Source organism: Sinocyclocheilus grahami, unplaced genomic scaffold, assembly GCF_001515645.1.
Source record: "Sinocyclocheilus grahami isolate Dianchi unplaced genomic scaffold, SAMN03320097.WGS_v1.1 scaffold279.1, whole genome shotgun sequence".
Taxonomy (NCBI): Eukaryota; Metazoa; Chordata; class Actinopteri; order Cypriniformes; family Cyprinidae; genus Sinocyclocheilus; species Sinocyclocheilus grahami.
This window is the reverse complement of record NW_015505458.1, coordinates 1,089,067-1,097,401: the sequence shown is the minus strand read 5'-3', so window position 1 is coordinate 1,097,401 and position 8,335 is coordinate 1,089,067.

Here is an 8,335-nt window from a genome sequence, read left to right as displayed (position 1 = left end):
ATATATATATATATATATATATATAATAAATAAAAAACATTTAATAAAACATTATTTTCCATTTAAGATAGAATTACCATATAGAAATATATAAAACATAGAAGTGTAATTCTCATGTAATACAGTATAGGTTGCCAAAAAAAATTTAAACCTGCAAACAGGGCTGTTGAAAACAAGAAAAAAACTAAAAACTAAAATAATACACAAAATATATCATAAAATAAAAATAATTTGATTAAATAAAACACAAAATTGAGATAAAGAGCAGACATACATTTTGAATATAAAAATATAAATACAAAGCAGATAACCACTAGATCACAGCCCCAATGAGAGCACTACTTGTAAGAAACACAGCATTTGACCCAGAAACTGTCCAATGTAGCTACTTCATAGAGTCTGTGAAGCAAGGAGAAGAATTAAGTTTCCAGCAAGTCTGTTGGCAGCATGCAGGTCCAATATAATACAATATAGAGTGTAACAGTAATGGCTCCTGTACAAGATACACACATCCACATGAGAAAAATGGCCAGTGTCTGAAGTCAAGGACAATCTGTCAGGCTGTGACCCTTGTACTCGAGCTACAGGAAGTGCCTCCCTCAGCAGAAAGCCTGTGTTACCACCACTGCAGTCCACCGAGTCGGCACAACTTTCAGTCAGACACACTTAAAACTTCCAGCTCCGTTTTAAAGCCTTTAAATCAGCCCACCGACCGGATTGTAATTCTCCTCACACAGTCTCATCCCATCTCTATTTGCCGTAATATAACACAGCTCCCACAGCACAAACCCACTTTTCTTATGCCAATGTAAATATGAAAATAAAGTCACCATGCACTTTTAAGTGCACCCGGTAGAGCTGAACTACTCTGTTGTGCAACTCTGAGAAGCCGTAATGCTTTTACAAGTCATATTTTGCATAGCAATGTACTCAGGGCATATATATTAACATTAATTGTAATGTACCTTGGTGCACAAAATACGCCAAGCTAGCAAACCTGTCCTAAATTAAAGTCTTGAAGTATTCCAGTGGATTATGGGAATGGATAGGTAATTTAAGTCTACCTCAAGAGGAGTGTTATCTGCTGTTATAACACCTTTCAAAATGAAGAGGACTAAAGAGCTGACATGCATACCCCGAGACCTCATTCGAAGTTCTTTGAATAGGTTGGGAGGTTTCTTTAAAAGTCTTACGGGATTGTTGAGCACCAAGATTAACTTTGGTTTATTTGGCCGGTTTGCCATCTAAAAGTTCTTAGCCTAATAATTCCACACACATTTCTCTGAAGGCCTCTTTCCACAGCAATAACCATCCAGAAGCTCACGCTGGAGACTAGAGGCCGCTTTTGTTTACTTGAACGTACGTCACAAATGTCACGAAGTGGAAAATGTAAAACCGTACACCGAAACTGCTCATTAAATCGATACAAGCAGGTACGCAGTAAAACCGGCGCAAATAGTTTAGACATAATAATAGTTTACAACAGAGACACGAGTCTCTTGCTGAGTCACTGGTTTGAGGGACAGGACATGCTAAGTGTGCAGATTTGTTCTCCTGAGTGCATTTCTGCTAGTCGTGATATATTTCTGAGAAGGTCACTATTATAATCTCAAGCAATGCAAATTTAGGCTGAGAGACGGGACGTGAGAATTAAAGGAGCTGTGGTAAACGGGAATGCGAGATTTATTGGGACTAAAAGGAATTCATTTCGTTTTAATATCTCTGAAGGGCTCAGGTCAAGCCCTTGAACATTTTAAAGTAGAAATTGAGCCCCTCTTCTAGTTAACACTGCCTCTTGACAAGATTCAATCATAAAACCATATATTTGAATGATAGTTTCCAGTGACAGGGGACTCTATTTATGAGTAAAGCAATTAGAGCAATTATGGCTTGGAGATCATTAGCACCGAGCTGGCAAATGTCCATTAATTCATTATTGCAAACAGTATAACAAAAGATATAATAGGAAAATGAATCATCTGAGCACAAACCCCGCCGCCAGGGCAAAGGAGGCCATTTTCAGACTGCTGTCTGATTTTACAGAAACCATGTAGCAGAAATGCTCTCAAAAGAAGGAAACGTTAAAAAAACAAAAGGCCTTTATCAAAGATATCAGTTGTGGGTAATTATTATTTTATTACCTGCCCTCCAAAATATTTGGGGGCATTTTTCCTCCAAGGTTGCATGTGACTAATTGCATAAAGATAAGACTGCTTTACGTGTGAGCCCACCTGCCCTTGTTTATGGTGAAAGGATGACTTCATTAGCTTTGTTTAGATCAATTTCACACCGTCTGTCTGATTAATAGGGATGCAATTAAACTTAGCACAGCTCTAAATCCAACGATAAATTACAAAAGGATATGTGGAGGAGAGGGTTTCACATCATACTTTTTTCCACTGTGACCAGAGTTGCTAAAGTCCACAGGCGCTGAAAGATTAAAGTGATGAAGATTACAATTAAAGCACAACGTTTTTATAAGAACATTTTTCAGTCTTTTTTTTTCCTTGAGCAGATGAGAAGACTTGGAACAATTAAACACACTCAATTACTTCAATCACAAATAACCAAGATTGATATAACTAACTAAACTAACACTAAAGTTTTCTCTCTACCTAAAGGGGAAAAGTAATCACTCTGCAAGCGATTTTCTACCAAAAATTATTTTGGTTGGGTTGTATTATTTTCAATCTATTTTCCTCTGCTTGCTAAAGTATGTGTGCCTTTGAGTAATCAATTTTATCAGCTGTTTGGAGTCTCATTCTGACGGCACCCATTCACTGCAGAGGATCCATTGGTGAGCAAGTGATGTAATGCTACATTTCTCCAAATCTGTTCTGATGAAGAAACAAACAGCTACATCTTGGACAGCCTAAAGGTTAACAAATGTTCAGGTAAATTTTAATTTTTAGATGAACTATTCCTTTAAAGTGTACTTCATGATCCAAAGTCCAAAATATTACACATTTAGCAATGCAAGTCACACTGTGATGTGACAACGTTATTTAAATGGAATTACAGCTGCACTGATGCATCCAACCTCATAATAAACCACCCTTGTATTTCTTTTTTATTTTAACGGTCTAACTAATTACATGATGATGGCTGCCAAGTGAATAATGCATTAGAAATTATATTGCTCTCTAAAAAGCCAATTTAACACTAGCAGAGATGAAACTGCACAAACTTTGACTCAGAATAAGGATTAATTTAGAAGCTTAAAGTACACAGAACAACCAAGAACACTGACTCACATAATCTTTTAATTCACCCTCTGTTGTCATTTTTTTACCAAGTGTCTTTATAAGAACTAATACATACACAAGAATACCCAATATAATCATATATACAGTGTATACACACGTGCATGCATTAAAGGCATTTTATGCAGTTTGTTTTCAATTCTTTAATTAATATTTAAAAGGTATGTGTCAACTGTATCGTATAATTTTTTTAGTTTCTAGTTTGTAAATAAGCCACAACCAACTCATATTTTCCAGCAAATTATTACTTTTTTGAACATTTACATAAAACATTTAATTAAAACAATATCTGGAAATAATAAAACACTAGTAGAACAAGTAGATATCTAATAAAATGATTGCCCCAAACATCAGGAAAAAATTTATTAAATGATGAGCTCAGAAAATGATTGACATATTGTAGATATAGTCTAAATATAGACTTACAGAAAAGCACAGAACTTTGTATTCAGGTATTGTCAAAAAAGTTAGCCACTGACACTTCTGAAACTCGTGTTTCTATGCAGATAATCTTACTATTTATAATACTTTTTAAATCATTTGGCTCCGTTTCATATCACTACGGCTGCCATATGTCAGGGGGCTTACTAGAGGGTTTAAAAACAACAGACATACCAAAGACAGACACAACAATCCCTGCATCCGTTCTCTTTTAAGCAGATTCTCAGGAGAGAGTTTTATCTGTACATAACTCCCACTGTTCTGTTATACAATCACATATCACAGACAGCATTTGTTCCACTCAGGTATCCAGTAATCTCTTCATTGTTCTAGCCACCTTCCTGCATCTCACCGCATTTGATCAGCTCCTCATGGAGTGCTTTACCCTTACAAATGAAGCTATCTGCCACGATGCCACAGTCGTCTCCCCGAAAAATGACCTACATCTACCCATCCCTCCACAAATCACACCCCATGCACAGGATTCTTGTTTTTTTGGACACTCCTTCATTTACTTTTGGCAATTTTCTTCACTAAATTGGCAGGTCTGAATGGCTGAATGAGCAGCGTGAGGTGGACAGGTCTACAGGAGGGGGTCGTCTTACACACAAACATTATTGTCATCCTTTTCATTTCTCTTTCAGCACGGCATTGTCAGGAAGCAAACAAGATATCATTCTCCACCCACCTCCTGACGCGTGACCGCAGAATTAAAGCAAGAAACAAAGATTTGACAGACATGTGAGGACCTAATCTTAACGTATGGCATTGTTTCTCATTCCTTTGAGTCATATAACTCCAGGCCCACCTGCTCCATGAGTTCGGACCACCTCTGCAGCTCATGGCAGTGAATGCAGACTGACAAAGCATGTTGTCAGAAGATAACTACATTAACCAAACTTTCATTTCCCTCACGCCAGGAGTTCCATCACACACAGATGTCTTTCCACCTTACGCACTGCGCAGCGGTCATTTCGTATTCTATATCCATCCCACATCCGACACTGCCAGCAGAAATGATAAGCAGAAAAAAAACAACAACAAACCTGACATCTTCAGTGGGGAATCTAGATTGCCATCCTCTGAAGATCTCATTCACCTTTAGCGTTGCTTTCACAAAGTAACTTCAGTCCACATGTGGCCATCTGTGCTCCATTATGGGCATATTTTTACACCCAACATAAACTTCCAGCACCAACGGGTCAGTGCGAGACAAGACTGTCACCCTGTCACAATGTAATGGCAATTCAAAAGCGTCTGAAACAACAGGAGCCGTAAACTCGTGGCAAGTTTAAATAAGCCTATCGATCGTAAATTGAGCAACAGCTCTCAGAATGGTGCTTAATTCGTCATGTTTTCCTCAACTGCAGCAATTACAAAGAAAGCGATCCAATTTGGTGTCGTGACAGCGATAAATAGATTGTAAAGAACGTGATTTAGGCTGACCGGGTGCTGCGGTGCGGTTCGCTTTAACGGCTTCAACAGCCAGGTCGCTTCTAGATTTAATACAGCGTCTGACACAGATGCTCTCCTTCGTTCTCCTTCTTGTCTGGCCTGACATGAATACACCCGCTACATTAATAGGTTCACAATGCCTGGAGCTTCATGTTGATGACCTGTCAGAATCAGTAAGAATGCATCATCTAGACAGACAAGGCCGACAAGCCAAGTAGTTCAGCTGAACAATTAGAGATTCATTAAATTTACAGCACTAGCGCGCCTTCGATGAAACTCAACAAGGGCAGAGAGAACAATCGCTTTCGCTTTCGATAACAGCAAAGAAGTGTGATTGAAATCAGATTGAACCTTTATGCTCATTTTTTCACCAAATAAATCTGTATGGCGAGGCTGAATAGCGAGCGAGAGGCATGTCATAATAAATCTCAGCTGTTGAACATCAACTCCTGCGCACCTTTCTCGGGGATCCAGCAGCGTTCTGCGAATTAGGAGCATTATTCAGTCAGAGGCGGTGTCATATTACGAGCCTCTTTTCACGGACTAATGCCATTCTGATATAATCTAGGCACTGGCCCAGTGAATTCAAGCCAGCTTGTGGGAAAACAAAGCCTAGTACACCAATGGAGCACAGCTCCAGAGCCCCTATTTAACCAGGGCTCTGTTGGACGGGTGAATAGGTAATTTCCAAATGCCCGATATGGGAGTTGCTGAGGAGCCGTGCTGAAGGGCCCATCTGTGCATGTTCAGCCATCATGAGCCCAACTGAGCTGGGTGGCAATTACTATCAAGGAGGTGAAAGTGTGTGTGAAGTGTCCAATTAGGCTTTGTATTTTGGATGATGGCACTGAGGCATCATTGGAAGTTTAGGAGGAAGTTCTAAAATGGGGTGCTGATGCTCTCCACCGTCCCATTAATGGATAAAAAGCTAGAGTGGTCTAATGGCCCTAAACATATTGAGAAAACATGCACCAATACATACAGCACACCCACTGTTAAAAGGCCTCCAGAAACAGGCCGGTTTTAACTCCAAAATCCAAAATAATACACCATTCTTGTGAAGAGGCTAAACAGACAGCATTTTATTTTCTTATAGGCTCTTAAAAGCGAGATCTAATCCAGATGGTACAAATGATGTGCCTGCGTGCAGCAAATGCACTTCAGATAGATAATACCGATTCCCGGCACCATGTCCAAAAGAGCCCCACTTATCTGTCAGACGATCCATTCTCTTGATCTGTCAGCGTGTGTCCCGCAAGGCAGACACATACACACTTGCAGACGGACACGAACGTGCAGTACACAAACCCATCCGGCAATCATCTCTCTAACTTACCCGCAGGGGTTACGTCAGAACTAACCCTGCTCATTACTTGAGAACAAGCGTCATTAGCAGAAACCCTCGCGCGCATTCATCAGAGAGCCTCACCTCAGCTTGTTAAGCATATTAAATGTCCGGCAGCAAGGGCTGAATTAGTCCTCTCTGGGGTACGGTGGCAATCAGAGGGATTCCTCCGTAACACTGTGCACAGATCTATGGTCCGTTTAACCAGGCTGGGTGAGAACGATGCATTGTGGGGGTCACTGACAGGAAGTTCTCTGCACTGTGCTTCTTCATGTTGATGAGCAGCCCTGCAGAAAGCACATCTGTCTCTTTACAGCAGTAATGCACTGACTCTGGGCCAAAGAGGAAAGCGATATCATCCTTCTGTCCAGCCAAGGAGCTCATTTGCCATGGCCTCTCTAATTCACATTGTCACTCTTTCAGCTCAGAGTCAATTCTGGCTGTAGTATAACAGGGGTTTTCAAACACTTTTTAAGGTCAAGGTTAACCCGCAAATGTGACGATCCTCAAGAAGCAATAAAACACATTGTATGCAAAAAATAGTAATACATAACATAACAGAATATAACATAACACAACACAACACAACACATAACATAACAACACAACACATATCATAACTTAACACATATAACAGATAACTAGTGGTCGACCGATATTGTTGTTGTTTTTTTTGACAGCCGATGCCGATATCTTGGAAAGCAGGGTGGCTGATGGCCGATATGATTGTATTTATTTTAATTAATATTTAAGAAATGTTAAATCATTTGAAAATGGATTAAGAAATACATTTGTAAAATAAACATGCTTATACTTTAGATAAAGTATTTTTCACAAATAAATATTTAATCAAAATATATTGGTTATGTTGTATTTGTTCTTATTTTTACTGCCTGTCCTCTTGTCTCTTTAATCATGTTTAAACTTTCTTAGTTAATCTAGTAGTATTTGCTGTGGTATCAAAGAAGTTATTTCCCTTAAGTAATAAATGGAAAGCAAGTTAAATTGAATTATTTTTCTTTTCTTGCTGATCCGAAAAATGATCCGATCCGTGGGTCAAAAACCGTAATGTGATCCGGACCGTGATATTTGTGATCCGTTGAACCACTAATCGTTATAATACATTTGTATATATTTTAATTCCTTTTGTTTAACAGAAAATCTTATCAGCCTTGGCGATATATCGGTCGACCATTACACATAACATAACACAACACATAACAACATAGCCAGGGGCGATTCCTTCAAGGAGGCAAGGGAGGCAGTGTATAAAAAACGCATTGTACAAAATGAAAACGGCAATATTACAAAATACAACATTAAAAAATGTATAAATCACTTGTTTTTCTAAAGAAACTCTGTGCAACAGCAACACCAGCAGATGAGTTTGGTGATGGGTTATTGAGAATGAATCGGGGAAAGTCACATGAGAGGCGGCAATGCCTCCATCGCGATATGATTGAATATGACTGGTTATGTACGGCTGTGATTGGTTCACGTGATAAATCCCACCTCGTGTTTACGCGCATTTCGTGCTCGCAAAATCAGTCTGAATGAACAATATAATGGCATTAATGGGAAGACTCATTTAAAAAAAGTAAGTAAACAAATCACACACTTAGATATAACCACTTTGTTATGTCAAAATAAGAGATAAAATGGCATGAACTCATGATCTGTGGGAGTTTTTAGTAAGTGTAGCGTCTCGACCAATCTGACACACTAATTTTAATTTGATTTAACAAATCAATTATTCATTAGGTTAACAAATCGTCACAGTCCCCTCACTCAATTAACTGGATGCCAGGATGTCTGCTGAACACCAGGCGCT